Consider the following 23,392-nt stretch of genomic DNA (forward strand, 5'->3'; position numbering starts at 1 on the left):
TGTCAGATTTTCTTTGAATAGCGCTTTATTAATATTTAATGACAGTGACCCATGTTGTAAGTGAAAGCAGGAACATCTGGACAACCTGGATCACAAGAAAGGTTTCTCATTAGAGATAACTAATGGGGTCACTTCCTTTTCCCTTTATCTGATAACTTAATCAATACTGAAATTCAGATCAATGGTGATGAGATATTTACTCCATGACATAAAAAACAAAAAGGTCAGAGATCAATAGAAGACATAATAGAAGTAAAAACTGTATTGACTGTATACGATTTTTATTAATGCAAATATTTTGAGCATGATTACCATTGAAGAAATGTATAATAGTCTTGGTGGCCACTGACCATTCCCCTACTGTAGCCAGGTGTTGTGTGATCTGGGTCCTCCTTTATAAAACGTGCGTACGCACAGATCTGAACTCAGAGTGTGGGTACGCTAAAATCCACGCCAATGTTCATATTTATTAAAACGGACTTTGACGTGGAAAAGTGCTTAGTGTCACATCAGGGTCTGAGCAGATGTAGCCTACGCATTTTTCCTTCCGGCAGAAAGTCGGAGTACTACTGTAGTTATTTGAAAATCTAAGGATTTGGATGTTGTTGACTGCTGGTGCTCTGTTATATGCCAATTACATTAATTAGGCGACGTTTACAAAGCGGAGATCGGAAACCATTCAGCTGCACACAATTTCAAGATCAATTGCAATTTATAACTTTCACTTCTGGAAGAGAAGTGTACGCACGCGTTTTTTGTCCGTAGTAAATCACACGTATGCACATTTGAAAAATTATTGTAAGATCAAATGTAAGGCGGTTTCGACACAACATTTTATTAACTAATTCAAGAACATTCGCGATTTTTAGATCTCACATCTAGAGGCGTGCGCAGTTTTTTTTTTGTGTGTGTAAGTTCATTCTCTGAAATACAAGTAAGCACACTTGAGAAGTGATACGATACCAAATCAGAAAGCGAGCTGATGAAAGACGGAAGCATAACCCCCCCCCCCACACCCCACACCCCACACCCCACACCCCACACCCCACACCCCACACACCCCACACCCCACACACACACTCACATTTTCTGTAAAAAGCAGTCCAAACACTATTATAGCATGTTTGTTTACTCTAAAGTCACGTTTGACAGCGAGAGATTTGGGGAGATTTACAGTTCACAGTCGAGAATCTGTTTGTGTGTGGTGTGCTGTCTTGGTCACATCGTGGCACTCCACACACTATAGGAACAAAACTGTTAAATCTATGAATTAAAAAAAAAAAATCGTTATGTTTGTGGTCTCTTACATTTTGAAAATCTGATAGGATTTTACATATCTTTTAGTGTGGGCCAACCTTTACCCTCTTCGTCTTATCTGCTCTGATGCAGAACAATGGGTTCCTTTCAGTTTTCCACCCTCCTTTCCCAACCCTCCCAGGAATCCACATTTCCAACCACAATGTCTGTGAGTACGCCTGGGAGCAGATATTGGGAGGACATGAAGATGCTTCCAGGATTCTTGGGCTTTCTCATTGTTCTCAAGGGAGAACACTTTGAGACATCCATGATAACTACTGAGACTGCTCTGAGCTAGCCATCCCTCTTCCCCACAACATTTTTGATGAGCACTCAAGATGTTCCCATTCCATTTGCACGTTTTCATGGATGAAACGAAGGACCCAAGCACATTTAAACAGTTTCAGCAAGTAGATTTGGACTACATTTGGGTACGAAAGGCTGTCAGTTGGAAAAGCACATGTCTGGAGTTCATACAGACACTGAGCAGATTTGGGTTTCAAAAGCTGGTCGGATTGGATCTTTTGTTAACTGCAGATGACAGAACAATTACGATAATAAAGTTGACCATTGCACATTCTCATCATTGCTGCATAGTTAAATCTTGAAGATTATATTTGTCTGTCAATATAGGCAAACATTGAAAATAAGACTTGAAGTGCAAGTGGACATGAGTTACGTGTCAAAACACTTTTCATAACTGATTCTTGCATCACAACTCTTGAGAAAATCGATTTATCCAGTTATTCATTTTCAGATAAGTTTCTTTTTCATTCTGGCCGTCTCTATATTCATGGCAAGAGAGCTCATGCTTTTACATTTTTGAGGTTGTTTAGCATAAAATTTGTGATGGGAACAACCCCTGGCTTGCCAAAGAAGTACACTAACATTGGGAGCAACGTGTATCGTTACAAAGTCACGGCGATGCACGCTTTCAATTTGTGGGTAATTGCTACAAGCTGATTTGGGGTTTAAAACTTTCAGCTCAGAAACCAGGATAGAGTGATGACAGGACATGCTTGGTCCACGTTTGGTCATAGAACTACAATCAATCCAAAACCTGCAAAACAACAGGCATTCGGTGGGTTTGGACCAAGGTAAGTATACTTGCATTGGAGGAGATCAACATCTCTTTAGGAGAAACACTATATGAGATCATACACCTGACTATCTTAAACAGCAAATTTGATTTGGCTGAGGGAGTTTGGGATAGCTGAATCAGATGTGGTTTGGAGAATCAAAATTTAATTCAGAACAGCATCTGTCAAGCAGGGAGATTTTATGTGGGGTGTTCCTTTAATACTAGTGGTTCAATCTTTCATCTTTTGTTTTTTGATTCTTTAAACCGAACCATATTAACTTCCCTTCTAATTTTCAGTCTGAATTCACAAAGCCCTCATTGTGCTCTGGGTCTGGCTAACAGAATGTAGAACAAGAGAGAGTGTACATGTCTGTGTGTGACTGCATTCAGACTTTCATTCTGGCTTGTTTATGAACAATGACCTTTCTGGGGAGAGCTTCACACCATGTCCAGACGTTTCAGTGAATGGCCATCTATGTGTCTGTTCAATCGGGTACAGTTTTTTGGGAATAATGATTGGAAATTCACAGCATGATTCATTGACACAGCAGGGTCAAGTTGGAGACTAAAATAAACTCTGGTCTGACACTGCTTAGATATTCCAGATAAAAATAATACTCAAGTCTTTCCCATAAGTACATTTTCCTCTTCAGGTATAAAGCAGGACGATGGTGATTCAAAGAGTTTTGCAAGAGGTGTAGGTGGAATTTTGACATAAACATACGGGTGGAAATGGAGCAACTTTCTAAAGGTTAGATCTGGATGATTGCATTGATCACTGTTCTAGGGGAAAAAAAAACACTCACAGATGAGGAATGAAATCCATATCATAAACATTTAGAATTTAAAATAATGCTGTTTAAATTCTTGGAGCCCAAAGCACTTGAATGAACGAGGAAATGCAAAACCATGATATTGTAGAAGAAGAAAATGACTGGTTAGAAGATGAGGACAACTTAAAACCACAATGTAAAAGAAAATGCTATGAGGTTCCAGTGAGTGATACTCATCTTCAATAACCACAGGATTCAAATTTGTTCCATATGAAAATTATTCAGTTCATTACATAATTTTATTTGTCTGCTGCTTCAGATTATTTGCTGCTCAAACTGAGATACTATTTCACGCAAATCTATTTAAAAAGAACTGTCATACACAATGTTTACAGCACAGTCAAGTAAAAACATACTAATATTCCAGCCATATTTAGAACAGTATGCCATTTCATTTTAATATTTATTTATTTTAAGTAATGCAGCTGAAAAGGTCTGTTTCGATCTCTAAACGTCACAGTGTTTGCTTCACTGCATCACTCTCAGTTCCGCAGTGTTCCTGTAGAATAAACAAAATCTCTTCTCAGGACATGCCTGGTCATATCAACTTGTTTATTTTCCACTTTCTGTTTGTACCTTTTTTATTTCAAGAATTTAGCGTTAAGTTTGTCAAAAACCACATAAGACAAAATCTGTGGGCAAATGTTGCAGATGTATGGTCCAAGCTGGAGGAGATCTAAAGCATGTACTGCCAGCGAAATGAGAACGTTGAAAGAGGGTTGCTTTATTTTTCAGGCTCAAATTACGTTGCAACTTTGAGTGGAAATCAATCTTTAATTTTTTTCTCTCTCAATAGTTAGCCACTGGAAAAAACACTGACCAATGAGAAGCATAATTCTGATGAAATTATATTGAAAAGATGAAAATATTTTATTTATTTGAAGGATACACACACACCCCCGGTTTCACAGACGAGGCTTAAAGCAATAGTCCCAGACTAAAATGCATATTTGAGCTGTTTTAACTGAAATCAACTTACACTGGCATATCTTAAAATATGTCAATGCCATTGTCTTGTCTCAAGATGCACACCAGTAATGCTTTTTTCTGAGGCATGTATAAAAGCTACTTAAATGTCCTAACTGAGCTAAGGCCTAATCATGGCTTAATCTAAGCCCTGTCTAAGAAACCAGGCCACAATGTCATGGTTAAAGATAAAATACTGTTCTTGTTAAGTTAAGAAAGTTAACATGCCACTGATGTTTTACCTAAGAAATGATCAATTGTGCTAAATGAAATGGTTAATTTTGTAATTTCTCATGTAATCTCTTATTTGTAAATCCTAATAAGTTAGCACAACAAAAAACAAAAAAAACCTAATCAGTTACATCAAATTTTTAACAAACTCAAAATGAACAAAGCTAACAAACTCGAAGATAAAGTTAGTAGAACTTTATATTTGGATTTTATACAAACAAGCATGTTAACTGCAATTTAATTGAAACTGTGACAAAGCTTAAAGGACAAGTTCGGTATTTTACACTTGAAGCCCTGTTTCAAGATCGTTTCTGATGAAATAGAACGGTTAAGATTAAAATTTGGACACATGCTGCTGTCCCAAGAAATTTCGGTTTCTGTGGTTGTACCCTCCCACCTCCACAATGGTTGCATAGGTGCACAGAAACAATCCTTCCTAAAACGCATTAAACTTTAGTTTACAAAGACGTTAAACTCACCGAGTGGTCAGGGGTGTTCACTGATATGCTCACACAAAAATCGCTGAAAAAGATGCTTTCCAACAGGTTTTATCGTAGTTTTTGTCCAAGTCAAGTCAAATGGAGTTGTTCAAAAACTACGATAAAACCGGCACTAACTTTTTAAAATTAATCTGTTTGAGCTTGATGCGGACGGATATAACATCAGTTATGAAAGTGAGTTTGAGGCACATCTATGTTCAAACAATGGAAGATGGAAGAAAGTTTGTTTTTCGACACACTTCATCTTTGCGTTTGATAACCTTCTACACATTTTTAACATCTTACCTGCAGGAACAATTGAGCTGAATGAGTACAGTCTGAACACTGTCTCTGTAGCAGAGTTGCAGATCCTAAAGTCTCTGACAAACTGCATGATGAGTCACAAAATTGTCAAGGGTCCAGAATTCAATTAGCACATCACAGCAACATATTCCTGCCTTCCCTATCAAATAAAGCTTGTCCAAGTGACACCATCGGGACACCACGCCCTGTTTGAGCTGCTTCTAAACATGCGTTTGATCTCTAGTCTCAACAAAACGTGCTAAATGACACATTAAGGTCACTGACAGTTTAATGAGAGTTCAGCACTCTTTTGTGGTGGTGTATCTGTCAAACTGTTTTGTCTTGGTGGACACAAACTGGCCACTAACGTTCGGACAAAGCCCATGTCTACAGGTTTATTCATTTGCTGAAGTGTCATGTCAGGTCACAACCCCTAAATCATCAGGACTCCAAGTCGCAACGGCATTGTCTGGAATAGATTTACACTGAAATAAACTTCAGATGTGTGCACCTCTCTTTGCTTCCATTCATCCTCTCTTAACCGCTTGCAAATTCTTAACTGAGACATTCAGACGCGTTTCTGGATGGGCACTTTTTTTCTGGACGGGCCCAGCGGAGGTATTGCTAATGTGAATTGGCTGAGTGAACCAAAGCCCCTCATCCTGTGTTTTCATTGACTCTTTCTCTCCAGCCCCGGGAGTACAAAAGCTAAGCTAATTAGTGCACCGCTGGTCTTTCTTCTCCTGCTCAAGTACAGATATCTGAGGTTTCATTTCTCATCTGGCTCGTTCTGTGGCCATCGCAATCAGTTGGAGCATTTAAACCTCCCTGCCTGACAGCTCCCAGTGTCATTGGGAAAAACAGTACCGGGAATGAAACCTTTCTTGGATCCTGTAAGCCAAATGCCCAGTCACGCTAACCTCCTACCACCCTGGAAATCAAGTACAGTTCAAAAAATCTAATAAATGTGAATCTCAGAGAGTGGTGATAATATTGCAGTGTAGGCATGAATGCTTTTCATATAGACCTTATTCGCCAGAGAAACAAGCACGCAGACGCCTTTAGAATTGGTCTTTGAACTTCTGTTTTTGCGGTAGCTTTGTATATTTCTATGGCATCGCTGTCGAAGAGTATTTACCTGGTGAAGTGGATTTAATTTTTGTAGTTCACAAAAGTTATCATGAGCATTGTAATGTTTGAAGCAGATGTTATAACAAATTTCAGTAGACCGAGATGATTTTAAAACGAGCGGTTCATTCATAAATCCGTAAAATCTTACCTCCATGCTGTGGAAATACAAACTGGAAGAAAGAGCGCAGCGCGTAAAAGGTGCGGGGCTACATAAGGTTTATAAACTGCATTTATTCAAAATATACAGGGAAGAACAAACATTTACAGGGAATTAAAGGTGCTCTAAGCGATGTTGGGTGACGTCACTCCTTGTTGACGTTCGAAGTATTGTCAAACAAAACGGAGGCTAGCTAGACCCTCCCTCCTCCTCATCCCGTCCCCTCCCCCTGTAGTTTTACTGATACTTCATTCAAGGTGTAATGTCGTATGTCGCCAAGTTAGATAAATGCTTTCATATAATGCAGAACTGAATGCAGAAAAAGAGAAACATTACCAGAAAAACACGATAAAACGTTTCGCCACCTGAGGTTTTAACTTTAGCTCCCATACAAGGACGCAATAATAGCAAGATAACATTAGCTTCGCGTTGCCCAGTGAGCATAAACAACGGCTCCGTCGTAAACAAATTTAGTCAAAGTTGTCAATAGGCTATAAATGAACATTCAAATTCATAACAAACAGTTGGTGAAAACAATCATTCACACAAACTGTCGCCCTACTGTGAGTTTGCTTGATCATTTACAATAGAGATCGATCGCTAGCTGCTAGAAACCTATATGTTGTATACTGCCGTGCAAAGGCAAAAGACCGTAACTTCGTGTTTGGTCGAAAATTAGTTTTTTATATTTTTGGCACATTCAAGACCCCCTTTATCATGTGGATAAGTATCTTGAGTCAATTCCGTCGTTTTTTTCGAGAAAATAATGGGTTGTCTTAACAGTAACTTCCAAAAGCCCGTGAGAAACCAAGGCAGAACACCGTAACACCAGTTACCGCTCTTTGGCTTTGTTTTGGAACGCTCATATTGAGTTACGGCACTCTGCCTTTGTTTAGCCGCGCGTCAATATGAAGTTACGGTGCTGGCGTTCTATCAAATATGCTACCTTTCAGATTGTACGGTGTTCTGCCTTTGTTTTGCTCTCCATTAAAATTGAAATTACGATGTAGCCGGTGTACTTTGTACAGCTGCCATCAGTCCCTGTAACTTCTGATGTCCTCAGAGCTTTGTCCAGCACAAATGCGGTCAGAACATTTAGTATGGTCTGAACCCGCTCCATCGACAAACGTGCGATAGGCTATCCATCGCGAATGATATGCAGAGTTGACAGAAAAAATGTTACACACGCCGTAGCAGGTGAATACAACAAAGAACTAAAGCCCCGCCTCACCCAGATCGGGTACCGGACCTGGTTGAAACAATCATGCATCTAGCTGGCAGAGTGCCAAAACTTTGCCGGCGCCTTCAGCTCCGCCCTGAACACAGTCGGGCCGACGCGGGACTAATATGTCACAGGGAGTGATAATAATGAAGCAACAACGGTATATTGGTGCATACAACATAATGAAGCAAGAATTGCTGGTGCATACAACATCAGACAAGCTGTTACAAGCGGGTTGTACCTACAATCACACTGTCCGGAATAAATCCGCGGGACGAGCGAAGTGCACTGCACAATAATAGGGCAGACAGCTGAAACCAACGCATACTGAAAAGACGCAGAACACAGAAGGTTGTGCTATAAATGCATTAGTCGTCTAGGTAGTCCAGAGCGCGCTCCCCACCGAGTCTCAAGATGGAAAGCACTGCGTTCGTACTTCGTACTTTTCGTGAACGTACGAGGAGCATGACACCTTCGAACACGAATATACTATAAACGAGTCCCCGGGTCGAATGTGCGCGAGGACCTGTTTTATCGTGATCATTTTGAACGCGCGTTTATCAAGTCTTATGCCACTCGGTACCAATTGAAGATCTTACCGCTATGGAGGTATTTGCCATGTCTCATGTATTAATAATGCCACCAGAATCCAACCAAAGCACAGGGTAGCAATAAGTAGATGTCTATAAGTGTAAATCATACAAAATAAATGCCATGATTACTAGATTTTATACAGGTGTTACTATAATGATTTTGTTAATGGTGATCAGCAACCAAATATTGATAATGTGGAAGTTACTGCCTTTTGACTTGGCATGACTTCTCACTTTTTGCTGACAATGCAAAGACAGAGTGTACAGTAACTTTAAAATAGTGGTCAAAAGTCAAGTTTGAGCTCAAGATTTTTTTATGTAGATAATTTTCATTACTATAACATCTAATTGCCAGATTTACAGTGTCCTACCTATAATTAATTTGGAGGGACAACTGAAAATCTTTAAAGTCATTTTTCTCAGTTCCACACTCTGAGTTAAGGTCTTTCTCATTATTTTTTTATTTTGTAATATTTTGTAACTATTGATGTAATATTAACCCTTACTAGACAGAACTTACTAAATGTTATTTTAAGGCTATCGTTGTTATCATAGAAATGTTTGTATAGAGTGATAAAATCCAAAATGGTCAATAAATTAGAAGTTAAGGTATTTTGCCTTTGTATGACCCATTATTGTTTTGCAGACAATGCAAAGGCAGAATACAGTAACTTCCGAATAAGGGTCAAAGGTCAAGTTTGAGCTATTTTTTTTTAATGTAGATAAATATATTCATTATGACAACTACTTGGCAAATTTTCATTGTCCTACCTATCATACAATTGGCTGGACAACAAAAAAACTTTAAAGTCATTTTTCTCAGTTTCACACTCTGGTGAGTTAAGGTCTTTTGCCTTTGTAGGGCAGTATACACCAAAGATAGCGCTGACTGCATAGTTCTAGCTAATTATATCCTTGTGTTTGTTAGGCGAACATGAATATCCATTTAGAAAAACCAAACTGGATTTACCCACCTGTCCAGCAAAAACAGAGCTACCTGAATGTCGGATTGGAAGCCCTTCTGCCGGCGGAGTTCTCGCCACCTTTCAAAGGCTTTTCCAATGTAAATTCGGAACTTCGCGCGTTCCTTATCCTTTTCCCTCTTCTTTGCATTTTTGCAATCTGATCATCGGAACGTCGTCTCTTTGGTCGTGTGTCGGCCATATCAAACTTAAAGAGAATATAATTCTAACTTCCCTCTTCATGCTCCTCTATCCTCCACACCCCCCTTCATGTGTACGTGCACTAACCCCCCAAATCCATCTTGTCAGTTATTGGTTGGAACACTGTTTGTTACATTTCGTGGTGCGGGTTGCCCCAGTTTGTTTTTGTTGCTGTTTGTGGAGCCTGGGGTGCCTACAGAGACCGCGTTTTTTTTACAGTGTGTTCAAGGGACAGGCAGCTAGCGGATAGTGAGGAGATGTTTGCTGTATGTGACAAAAGATAATTTGGCCTAAAAAACGCGTGACATCGCTTAGAGCACCATTAAGCATTGTAGCTTACAAAACATTTGCTTGGTTAATTTTTTAAACTCATTGCTTAAGGAAATATATTTTTCAAACCGAAAATATATTACAAAATCAATAAAATTAATTTTGGGCAAAGACAAAATGTACTTTTTAAAATGGCCAAAATATATGATAAAATGTAAAAAAAAAAAAAAAAAAAAAAAAAAAAAAAATTTAAATCTATATTTTTGGTAATTTTTGTAACATTTGAAATATATATATATATAATATTATAAATACATATATAACATACAATACAAAAATACAAATATATATTTTGTGTGGATATGGTGTTTAAAACTTTTTTCCTTACAAGGTACCTTCTTACACAAAACACTGACCGGGCAACCATGCATGCGGTAAGGGAACTGGCTTTAGTTTCGGACGCATCTATTATCAGTGCAGGAACATTGATTTCTCGATTAGGTCAGCTTGAGAACAAGAGCTTCACAGGTTTTTGGTTCTCTCTGTCTGTCCAACAAAAGATAAATCAGCCCAGTCTCATCCCAAGACGTCATAAGACTGACGCTTTTGACCATACGTCAACATCCGACGTTTTAGGGTACCCTTTAACGTCAGTTGGATGACGCTATCTAATCCTAACCCTAAACCTACCTGTGTCATCTAACTGACGCTAAAGGTAAAGCGTCAGTTAGATGACGCCCTAGGATCGTCATCTAACTGACGTTAAAGGGTACCCTAAAACGTCGAATGTTGACGTATGGTCAAAAGGGTCAGTCATATGACGTCTTGGGATGAGACTGTGTTAGATAAACACGCTATGCTGTCTTTGTGTAAAGATGCATTCACAGGATAAGATTTCTTCTGTGTCATTTAAAAAGATCATTAAACTGCAGGGAGACTTGATGGTTTAATCGCAATGCTCTCAGTGTGTCGATGTCACAGTTTAGCGCCACATGTAGCACATTAAGGGGTCAGGGAATGAACTTTGATTAACTTCTACAAGCTGCTTCGCTGATGACCTCACACGCTCATTCACACAAATGCGCTCGCACTCCGACCATAAGTCAAGATGAGTTCATCTGTAAAGTTCACACCAATAAATTATGCCGCACAGCAGTAAGTGAAGCTTTTGGTCGTGGCGCTGAGAAAAAAAAAAAATCATTTTTAAATTCATATCTAAAAACTGAAACACACAAGATATTAAATGGAATAGCTGTTGTGAAGCAGGATGAAAATCTAATTTTCTGTCTTTAATAAACCGGTATGGTTTCATCTCCATTGTGGTTTACTGCTTAACTTATCAGGGTGCAACATTAAACCATAAAAGGGAAAGATTTCTAAATTAGAGCACTTAATGTAGACTTGTATTTAACACAAAACGTCTGGAGTTTACCCCAGGGTGGGTTCACTCTAAAGTGGATCTGAAAGGCCGTTCTTTACCAATGTCTTGAAATTATGGTCATGTAAGTTAAAAATAAACCCTGAAAGGCTTATGGAATCATACTTTATTTCCATACTCATGGTGCAAGCTGTTTTAGGCTGCCATTACTGCAGTCGTCTCCTCTGCTGGCAGGTGTCTCTTAATAGATGGACTTTTCTTCCCTTATACTGGAAACATATGTTTCATATCCATATTATTCTTCAATGCAGTTACGAAATATTCTGTGGTTCAGCGAAGCAGCCAAAACATTCTGCAGCGAAAGAGTGACACGAGTGCTTTGTCTACATGCAGGAACCTCAAAGACACAAACAGAGGAGAAAGGAAAAAAGAAGTTGAAGAGGTAAGGGGAAAAGAGGAGAGATGTGAGAAGATAATGCAAAACAGGAGTGGACGGATTGTAGGAGCACTGAAGAAAAAGAGAGAGAGGGAATAAAGAGTCTAAAGTAAAAACTTTGGGTATTTTATCCAGTCATCTTGGTAAAGGCCAGTCTGGAGTCGGTAATTGGATTCATATTTCAGGACGTGCGATGGGGTGATACTGATCTACAAGAAGCCCCCCTGCCAACTCCGCAAATCAACACACGTGAAGCGGTGGAGTCGCTGTAAAAATAAGAGATTTAGAAAAGAAAAATCATGAGTTCGCATTACCATTTTGCATTATCATATACATTGACTTGCTGTCCATGATCTAGGGCTCCACTCAAGCTCTAAACATTTTTTTGGAACTCCATTTTTAGCTGTAAACAATGTTAATCGTTATGCTAACATTCACCATTTAAAAAAAAAACTTGAATCACACTCTTTCTTTAAAACTTCCAAAAACATTAGCAAACTCAAATTCTCTCTCTCTCTCTCTCTCTCTCTCTCTCTCTCTCTCTCTCTCTCTCTCTCTCTCTCTCTCTCTCTCTCTCTCTCTCTCTCTCTCTCTCTCTCTCTCTCTCTCTCTCTCTCTCTCTCTCTCTCTCTCTCTCTCTCTCTCTCTCTCTCTCTCTCTCTCTCTCTCACACACACACACACACACACAAACCAAGCACAGGGAGCATTTCTGAAGAAATTCTGCCTTAATATGAGTAGTCGCTCTTTATTTTCGTTTAGCCTAAAGAATTTCTGCCATCTACCTCAATCAGAGGCCTGTCCACACAAACTGCACGCACATAGCATGGACACACACATGCCTCTGGCCTTTCAAAATAAGAGCTATAGAGAATTGAATCCAGATGATGGGTGAAGAGATAGATTGATGAAGGATTCAAGGTCAGATCTGATGGTATTAGACGCGCATGTGGGTATGAGAAGTCAAGGGACATGTTTGTCACCAGATTTGGAGAATGGTGACAAACATGTCCTGTGATCTAACAGTGATAAATGATTTCAAACAGTCATGAAACTTAAAATAAAAGGCAACATTTTAATAATGTTATCAACAATGTCATAACAAATGTATCAAAGTGTCTGAAAAAAGTATTGCATCCATTACACCAATTCTGTGAAATTGACATTTATTTAATTATAATTACTTTTCAGTAATTCAGCAATTCAGCAATAATGCAAGGTCTAACAATTGTGTGGAAAAAGCAAAATTATATAAAATAAACATATTTATATATATATATATATATATATAAAAAACACTTGCTCCTTGTTTTTATTCCATCCATCCATCTTCTTCTGCTTATCCGGGGCCAGGTCGCGGGGGCAGCAGTCTAAGCAGAGACGCCCAGACTTCCCTCTCCCTAGACACTTCTTCCAGCTCTTCCGGGGGAATACCGAGGCGTTCCCAGGCCAGCCGGGAGACATAATCTTTCCAGCGTGTCCTAGGTCTTCCCCGGGTTCTCCTCCCGGTGGGACGTGCCCTGAACACCTCCCCGGAAAGGTGTCCAGGAGGCATCCGAAACAGATGCCCAAGCGACCTCAGCTGGCCCCTCTCGATGTGGAGGAGCGGCGGCACTACTCTGAGCTCCTTCCGAGTGACCGAGCTCCTCACCCTATCTCTAAGGGAGCGCCCAGCCACCCTGTGGAGAAAGCTCATTTCGGCCACCTGTATCTGGGATCTTGTCCTTTTGGTCATGACCCACAGCTCATGACCATAGGTGAGAGTAGGAACGTAGATCGACCAGTAAATCGAGAGCTTCGCCTTGCAGCTCAGCTCCTTCTTCACCACGACACCAGCTCCTTCTTCACCATGACAGACCGCGTTACTGCAGAAGCTGCACCGATCCGTCTGTCAATCTCCCGTTCCATCCTTCCCTCACTCGTGAACAAGACCCCAAGATACTTGAACTCCTCCACTTGAGGCAGGAACTCTCCACCAACCTGAAGAGGGCAAGCCACCCTTTTCCAACTGAGAACCATGGCCTCGGACTTGGAGGTGCTGATTCTCATCCCAACCGCTTCACACACGGCTGCAAACCGTCCCAGTGCATGCTGAAGGTCCTGGTCTGATGAGGCCAATACGACAACATCATCCGCAAAAAGCCGAGACAAAATTGTGTGGTCCCCAAACCGGACACAAAGGGCAGCCCTGCCGGAGTCCAACATGCACCGGGAACAAGTCTGACTTACTACCGGCGATGCGAACCAAGCTCCTGCTCCGGTCATACAGGGACCAGGCAGCCCTTAGCAGAGGGCCCCGGACCCCATACTCCTAGAGCGTCCACCACAGGACGCCGCAAAGGACACAGTTGAATGCCTTCTCCAAATCCACAAAACACATGTGGATCGGTTGAACTCGAGCTGCTGCGTTTTGAACTAGCTGTAGTTTGTTTATTAAGCGTGCAGGGCAACCACCCAGTAGAGCATTACAATAATCTAGTCTTGATGTCATGAATGCATTAACTAATTGTTCCGCATTTGTCAATGAGAGCATATGGCGTAATTTACATATATTTTTAAGATGGAAAAATGCGGTTTTACAGATACTAGACACGTGATTTTCAAATGAAAGATTAGTATCAAAGAGCACACCAAGGTTCCTAACCGACGTCGAAGACTTAACAGAGCAGCCATCAAGTGTTAGACAGTATTCGAGGTTATTACGTGTGGAAGTTTTTTGTCCAATAATTAGAATCTCTGTTTTTTCAGAATGTAGTAGTAGGAAATTACTAGTCATCCAAATTTTTATATCAGCTATGCATTCCGTTAATTTTGTGAATTGGTAAGTTTTGTTTGGTTTTGAAGAAATATACAGCTGAGTATCATCGGCATAACAGTGAAAGCTAATTCCATGTTTCCTAATGATATCTCCTAATGGTAGCATGTACAGAGTGAACAGCAACGGTCCTAGTACTGAGCCTTGTGGTACACTATACTGAACTTGTGATCGATACGACATCTCTTCATTTACTGCTACAATCTGATAACGGTCAGATAAGTATGATTTAAACCATGCTAATGCAATTCCACTAATGCCAACATAGTTTTCTAGTCTATTTAAAAGAATGTTGTGGTCAATTGTATCAAATGCAGCACTAAGATCAAGTAACACTAATAGAGAGATACAACCACGATCGGATGATAAGAGCAAATCATTTGTGACTCTGATGAGAGCTGTCTCTGTACTATGGTACAGTCTAAATCCGGACTGAAAATCCTCGGAGATATAATTTCTTTCTAGAAAGGTACACAGTTGTGAGGATACTGCTTTTTCCAGTATCTTTGACAGAAAAGGCAGATTCGAGATCGGCCTGTAATTGACTAATTTTGTAGGATCAAGTTGCGTTTTTTTAACAAGCGGTTTTATCATAGCCAGCTGAAAGGTTTTTGGTACGTATCCTAGAGACAAAGACTAATTAATGATAGTAAAGAGGATCTATGACATCTGGAAGCATCTCTTTCAGTAGCTTAGTCGGAATAGGGTCTAACATACAAGTTGTTGATTTAGATGATTTAACGAGTTTGCAAAATTCTTCCTCTCCTATAGCAACAAATGAAACAAATTTTTCCTTAGGGAGACTACAATGCACTCCCTGATGCGATACTGTGGTAGACGGTTGCATAGTTATAATTTTGTCCCTGATATTATCAATCTTATAAGTGAAGAAATTCATAAAGTCATTACTGCTGTGTTGCTTGGACAATTCTGGGCTTGAAGCTTTCTTTTTCGTTAGATTAGCCACTGTTTCAAATAAATACCTAGGATTATGTTTATTTTCTTCTAATAGGGTTGAAAAATAAGCAGATCTAGCAGCTTTTAAGGCCTCTCTGTAAGCAACCGAGCTCTCCTTCCATGAAATCCGAAATACCTCTGGTTTAATTTTCTTCCAGCTACGCTCCATTTTTCTGGCTGCTCTCTTAAGGGCCCGGGTGTACCATGGCGTTGTACTATTTTCTTTAATCTTCTTTAAGCGCAACGGAGCAACTGCGCCTAAAGTGCTGGAAAAGAGAGAGTTAAAAGTTTCTGTTGCAATATCGAGTTCTTCTAAGCTATCCGGGATGCTGAAATGATGAAACTGATAAGGAAGATTATTGATAAAGCAACCTTTAGTGGCAGAAGTTATAGGTCTAACATATTTATAACACGGAGTCGGCTTTGCTGCTTTGGCTAAGTGAAGTTTACATGAGACTAGATAATGATCTGAGATGTCATCGCTCTGCTGCAGAATTTCAACGGCATCAACATCTATTCCATGTGATAGTATTAGATCTAGAGTATGATTACGACAATGAGTAGGTCCCGACACGTGTTGTCTAACTCCAATTGAGTTTACAATGTCTTTAAATGCCAGTCCCAATGCATCTTTTTCATTATCTACATTTATATTAAAATCACCAACAATTAGTACTTTATCTGCAGCCAATACTAGTTCTGATAGAAAGTCCGCAAATTCTTTGATAAAGTCTGTATGGTGCCCTGGTGGCCTGTATACAGTAGCCAGCAGAATTCTCAAACGTGATTTATCATTTACACTACTTATTTTTACATTAAGCACCAATACTTCAAAAGAAGTATATTTAAAACTAGATTTCTTAGTGGTTTTGAAGATATTACTATAAATTACAGCAACACCTCCCCCTTTGCCTTTCAGACGAGGTTCATGTTTATAACAGTAATCTTGTGGGGTGGAGTCATTTAAAGTAATGTAATCGTTTGGTTTTAGCCAGGTTTCTGTCAAACACAGCACATCTAGATTATAATCTGAAATCAAATCATTAACTATGAGCGATTTTGAAGTAAGGGATCGAATATTCAGCAACCCAAGCTTTATCATTTGCTCGTCTGTATTATATCTGTTTTTTATTTGTTGAACATCAATTACATTTTTTATCTGACATTTTTTGGCAATGCAAGTTCGGGGAACAGACACAGTCTCTATATGATATCTAGGTGAAAGAGCCTCTATGTGATGGTATTTATCTGACCTTGGTGACGCTTCATAATAATGTCAAGAAAAAAGAAAAAAAGATACCAACAACATTTAAGTTCAAAAACTTAATTGAATTCAATCAAAATTTTTTGAGAATGACCTATGCGCACACACTCTTCTACTTACTTGTGCTTTGTTTATTCTGGGCAGCCATATTTAAAACACTCATTACAGCATCTTGTCATCACATGCTCTTGAGATGTTTGATTTACTGCTGTCAGTGTGCAGTTCCAGTCTATAATATGAAGCAGCATATCAAATGACCACATATTTTCTTTTCAGTGGCTGAGAACATAATGTCATACCCTCTAAATAACCTTTGTGTTGTCTGACTAAGAAAAGGGAGGAAATGGGATCAGGACAGCTTTAAAGTTGGCTCCTCGGGAAGATGGGTGTTGGCTTGCTTATCAGCAGTGGGTGCTAGCAGGAACAGATATGGGACACAACAACACACTGCAGAGATTTACAGATATGCAGTTCTGTACACCTTTGTAAGGAAGCTGAGATGATGAGTTGTGTCCTCCGCGTAACCCGGTGACCGCTGGAGATCCACCATCTGGCTGGAAGCTGCTTTGCTCTCCACGGCTATATAACACACTGTCTGTATCAGCCCAATTTGCTTTTATCTCCACACACTTATTACATCATCCATTGGTCTCCTAGTGTGTGTTTCAGTTTCTATCTCTCATGCCTTATTTTAGATCTGGCTTGTTTTACTCACTCACACACACCCCTCACCGTCTGACTGTAATCACAATGACTTTGTCAATAAAATACATTATGCTCCTCTCTCTCTCTGTGGACCTAAGAACATCTTTGTGGGTTTCTCTCTCTCTCTCTCTCTCTCTCTCTCTCTCTCTCTCTCTCTCCCTCTCTTGCTTGAGGCTGCACACAATGGACTCTGAGGTAGTTGTCAAAGCAGCGGTGTGAGAAGTTGCATCAGTGTGCCACAAGATATGATTCACTCTATTTTACGCTGCAGTCATTTAGAACAAAGCCACTACATCCGTTGGGGTTAAATGTCATTGACTTTAAGGAGCATTTATTTAAAAACACTAGATCTCTGATGTCTCGTATGAGGTTATCAGTACACAACCAGTATTAAAGGAGAACTCCGGCGCAAAATGAACATTTGGTCTAATTACACATTGTTACCTAGTCAACCGTTATCTGAGATTTGTTTTCATGATTATCGAATGTAAATAGTTTTATCTCTAAAAACAGTTTAGCCTATAAAGCTAGTATAACGCTAGTATATTGGGCATAGTGTAATGACAAATAAAAATCGCTTGTTAATACCACTAACAAGGCTGAAAATAGACCCACACTAACACGGTAGCATAATGAGGGTCCCTACCTTCAAACCGAAGCATTGAGAACTTTGTAAGTGTACAGACAGTTTAATAAGAAGATATTTTAAACATACAGTCAACTTCGCGTATACAGGCAGAAGCCATCTTTGAAATACAGCCTTTACCAGTCGATCTACGAACGCCGATCCAAGTGCGCTGGTGAGAATGTGAACGAGCTAAAAGTTGTGATAAGGTGAGCGCGAACAGCAGGCTTGGATCGGCGTTCGTAGATCGACTGGTAAAGACTGTATGCAAAAATCAGACAGTTTGCTTCGTACATTCAGTTTAACAGCATTAATAGGCTGTTTCCCAAAGGGGGAAATGTTTCAACTGAACTATGCATTTTAAACACTTAAATTATGTTCTTATGGTGGCCAATTAGTGCACAACACAACAAAATTTAAAAAGCAAACATAAGTTCACAACACAACGAAATTAAGCCACAACACAACGAAAATAAGCCAAAACACAATGGAAACAATCTATCTTCAAATCCAATATGGCCGCTGCCCGAAAAGGGTTCCGGCTATAACTATTGAACCACATGAGTTACAAATACAAACTTGATATGTTTTTCAGCTTAATTGATCATGGGAAACACATAGGAATGTTTATATTTATGACCCAGTATATCTGGACCCCTTGATCCTCCAATTCCAATATGGCCGCTGTCCAAAAAAGCAGTTTGGGCTGTAGTATGTGGCCTTACACCCCATTGTTCGCTCAAATTCATCTATAAGCACCAAATTTGGCACAGATGTAGCTGAGGGCATACTGAAATGATTTAGCTAGGGTGCCCGAACCAATGGTCCCGGAGACCAAAATGGCGGCCGAATCCAAAATGGCCGCCGCCTGAAAGGGATTCGGCTATAGCTTTTGAGCCAGATGAGATACAAAGACTGTCACGAATCTGGCCCATACACTTCCGGTCGATCACCACCAGAGCAGGGTTTCCATTGTCCGGTAATTACCGGACATTGGCCGGGAAAAAAATGAAATGTCCGACAAAATTAAATCTCTTCGGTCAAATTGACCGATTAAAATTGCGTAATAATCCCGCCCCCCTAACACAATATGAATTTGAGACTAAGCCTAAAATGTATAAAGCAAAAATACACCGACCTTTGGCTATGTTATAAAGGAACAGGCTCTATACCGTTTGAAAGTTATTAAACAACATGGCATGCTGCATTTCAAATAAAGCGCACGCCTAGAACGGCTGTAATATAGACCTAAACAACGAACGATTGAGTGAGACGTTTCAAATATGGCCAGGCCCAGGCAGGCTAGCCTTAAAGGAACACTCCACCGTTTTTTTTTTTAAATTGGGGTTATTCACGGTTTCCCCTACATTTAGATAGGTGGGCAAATGCATGTTTGGAAGCACAGGCGAAGCACTGCTACTTGGGCGCAGAGAAATCACGCAACACCGGAAATAAAGCTTGCCACAAATAACCGGCGAAAGTAATGATTATGCATGAAACATTTGAATTATTGGTAAAGTTGAGAAATTGATAAAGTTGACGATGCAGACTCGCCATCTTTGCAGTAGTGAACGCACCTATAGAGAGAAGTGTGCACGCGCCGGCGCCTCCGTGTCCTGATTAGCCTATATTGTCCATTATATTTGCTTCTTATTTATTAATCCAGGCAAATTTGTTGATGAAACATTGATTAAAATTAAGATACAATTTATACAAAACGAAATTTTCAAGCAAAAATAATATTCGAAGATCGCTGGGTTGATTATTATTCGAAAATCGCACCCCTCCACCACAAATCGCACCCCTCCACCATAAGCGGTGTGACGCTTATTACAAGTAAAAAAACTTAAACGTACGTTTCATATTTTTAAATAATATAATGTTATTATTTTTTTATTTCATCTATGTTGATTATATGAAAAGGGAACCGCATGAGATGAGTAAGATAGGATCATAAGATGACCAATAGGCCTATATCGGAAAACATTTGGAATTGGTCAGACATGATTTTGACCACTTATTTAGTTTTGTTTTGTAGAAAGCCTTTCTTTAAAGTTTATTTCGTTTTGTATAAATTGTATCTTCATTTTAATCAATGTTTCATCAACAAATTTTCCTGGATTAATAAATAAGAAGCAAATATAGTGGACAATATAATCAGGACACGGAGGCGCCGGCGCGTGCACCCTTCTCTCTATAGCCGCGTTCACTACTGCGAAGATGGCGAGTCTGCATCGTCAACTTTATCATTTATCAACAATTCAAATGTTTCATGCATAATCATTACTTTCGCAAACTTTATTTACTTTACTACTTTACTTTATTTACTACTAACTTGTGGCAAGCTTTATTTCAGGTGTTCCGTGATATCTCTGCGCCCAAGTAGCAGTGCTTCGCCTGTGTAGAGTCTCCGCAACGGCGATAGATTGAAACGCGCGTCCGAGTGAAGATTGCGCAACTCGCGCAGCGCGTCGTCCATGCAAGTGATAGCAGCGGACACGAGCGCTCAGCTTGATTTCAAAAACAACTGATTTTAGCGCTAGATCTCTTATTTAATAGCGAACTAAATGAATGATCTGCTAGTTAACTGGAGATATTTTATTTATTTGTATTAGGTACATCCGTGCCTCAATGTTTCAAAAAGTGAATGTGTGTGAAACCATAGTAAAAAACAATTGGCGTTGATTGACGCCAATCGGACGTTCATGTTTTTTTCCGTCTATTTGAAAGTTAGGCTAATAATAACATGTTGCATTCTATACGGCCTGATTATGTCATTTTTTAAGTTGCATAGCCTGCCTCCAGTTTTCCTCAACTTGACTAATTGAGGCGATATTTGACATGGCATATCATCAAAATGTCCGTTAAACAAAACCTCTGCCGGTCACTTTGACCGGCACCATTTTTTTCTAGCGGAAACTCTGCACCAGAGGTCACCCACTCACAGCATGGACTCTTGCACTTCACTACAATCCCCATCATTCATTGCATTGACAACTCACACAGCTGATTCCACTAATCACTCTCACACCTGAGAACTATCACACACTATCTCACACTCTTTATAAGCTTTGGTCTTTCTCTCCCTGTTGCTGAGTATCGTTTTGTCATAGCGATTAACACTCCCTAAGTGTTAGCTTCTTTACTGAGCCATCCCTTGAGCTTAAGTTTTTGCCTTGTGTTTTGATTCCTGCCCGTGTTAATTGGATTCTCTCTCAGCCTAGCCCTACGGACTCTGTTTGCACCTCGTCTACCCACACTTGCCCTAGGATTTCTCTGTGCCATGCCTCTGTTTTTGGAATAAAGCCTTGCAAATGGATCTGCGCGTCTCTCCTCGGGTTCGTCCCGTTACAAATACAAACGTGATGTCTATTTTACCTTTTTTGACCATGGGAAACCCATAGGAATACTTACATTTATTATTGGGTATACCACGGGTCACATACAGGCTGTCAGTAACAGTATTTCCTACGGCCACTGCCCAAGCTATAAGCCTCAAAGAGCCCTCCGATACAATGAAGGCCTACCAAAGCTGATCAAAGGCTTTGGAACCAACAACTTCCTTGGAAGGGGTCCTTTAAGGCCCCCAACTAAAGGGGAGCCTGGAGAACATGTCAACAGCTTTTTCGTCTTCAGGGACTGATTTGTTTGTTCGCTTCAACCTGAAAACTTCAAAAAGGTAATCATGGCTTGTGAAAAACGCTTCAGGAAGTGTGTGCATCCGTGTCTAAGATATAGATACTTGATGACACACAACTTGTGTGTTTATTGTTTGGGCTCAGAGCATGCACGATCAGTTCCTGAGGGATCTGCTTGTGCCACTGTGAGTTTTTTCCCTTGAGAAAATTCCTCTCTCGTCTGCTCTCTTCTCGAGGGAAGAGGGACAGACATCTATACCAGGCGATTCAGGTCCCGCTCGTGCTGAGGCAGAGCAGAGACTGGAATCGTGGGGTTTTTCAGAGGGCACTCGCTGAGGAGGTTGAGAGAGTTGTTAATCTCTCACGCCCTTCAGAGACTCGCGAGAGTGAGCTGCAGGATGAGGATGTGTTGTAAAAGAAAAACACTAACATCCTCTGATCCAGCAGAGAGTGCTCCTGCTGTGTATAAAAACAATAATAATAATAATAGATTTTATTTATAACGCACTTTTCATTCCGAAGAATCTCAAAGTGCTACACAGGAGAACGACAATAACTACAAAATAATAAAAACAATCAGCACATAAAAGCCTTTCTGAATAAAAAAGTCTTCAGTTCTGCTTTGAAAGTGTCCAGGCTCTGTACTGCTCTCAGCTCACTCGGGAGGTGGTTCTAAAGCCGCGGTGCAGCTGAACAGAAAGCTTTGGGTGCTCGAGCCCCTGCCGTTTTTTAAAATTAATCCAAAGTGCCCTTCTCAAACAAATATCAATGATAATATTGTGGACAATAAAACAAAAATGCATTTGATTATAATTAACATGACAATGTGTACAAGACCAAAGTACCCTAAATTCACGTTTATTTTTACGTTTCTGTCAGTCGGAGGTGTCGTTGCCATAACGCGTTGCTGTGGGTTGCGTCACTTGCATGTGACTGTCTTGCTTCGGACTTGACTCACTGAAGAGGTGTCTCCGTTTTCGAGGGTCGAAAACTCTGTGGACGGCAGGCGCAACCGTAGCGAAAGTTATGCGTTTTAAAATGAAAATGCACTGGTGTACACTGTACACATATAACTTAGGTATTCCACAGTCTGCTCGGGAACCGATGCTCTCGATCCAAATATGGTTCTTTCAGTGAGTAACGTTAGGCCTTTATGGCTCGACCGCAATTTTTTAACCTTTTTTTTTTCATTAATAAAAGGTAACGTTAGTGTGTCGATTCAATTAAAAATCAACATATCACATATTTTAAAATATTACATAATTCATTGAAGCCTGTTTTTCATGTATAATACACCGACCAATCGTCATCTGGCACAACAAGTTCAAATTTCATTGGACAATGTGAAGTGGAGCGGTAATTTTCAGGTCATTCATAAATCGTTTGAAAATTACATGGACAGACGAATTTACATTTATGAAGCGATCTGAATCTGCGTCGTTGAATCAATGGATGTTAATTGACTACAAAGCACTGCACAAAACCAGCACCAAAAGCATTAATGGTAAGTAATACTAGTAGCCTATTCAAGTCACTTGTATTTTGTCTATGTAAATTGATACAACGTTTATTATGCAGTAAACATAATTATGCTAGCATAGATAATTATGCAGCAATAGTACAGTAGTACAGTACTACTGGTCAAATATTTGGACACTTCTATTTTAATGTTTTTTTTAATACTTTTTTCAGGATTCATTGATGAATAAAAAGTTAAATAGAACAACATTAAATCTTTACTGTCACTTTTTTTTAAATCAATTTAGCACATCCTTGCTAAATAAAAGTATTAATTTCTTTAAAACAAAGAAAGAAAGAAAATAACTGACCCCAAACTTTTGAACGGTAGT

This window comes from Rhinichthys klamathensis, unplaced genomic scaffold (genome assembly GCF_029890125.1).
Source record: "Rhinichthys klamathensis goyatoka isolate OS25496 unplaced genomic scaffold, OSU_Roscu_1.1 h1tg000275l_1, whole genome shotgun sequence".
Taxonomy (NCBI): Eukaryota; Metazoa; Chordata; class Actinopteri; order Cypriniformes; family Leuciscidae; genus Rhinichthys; species Rhinichthys klamathensis.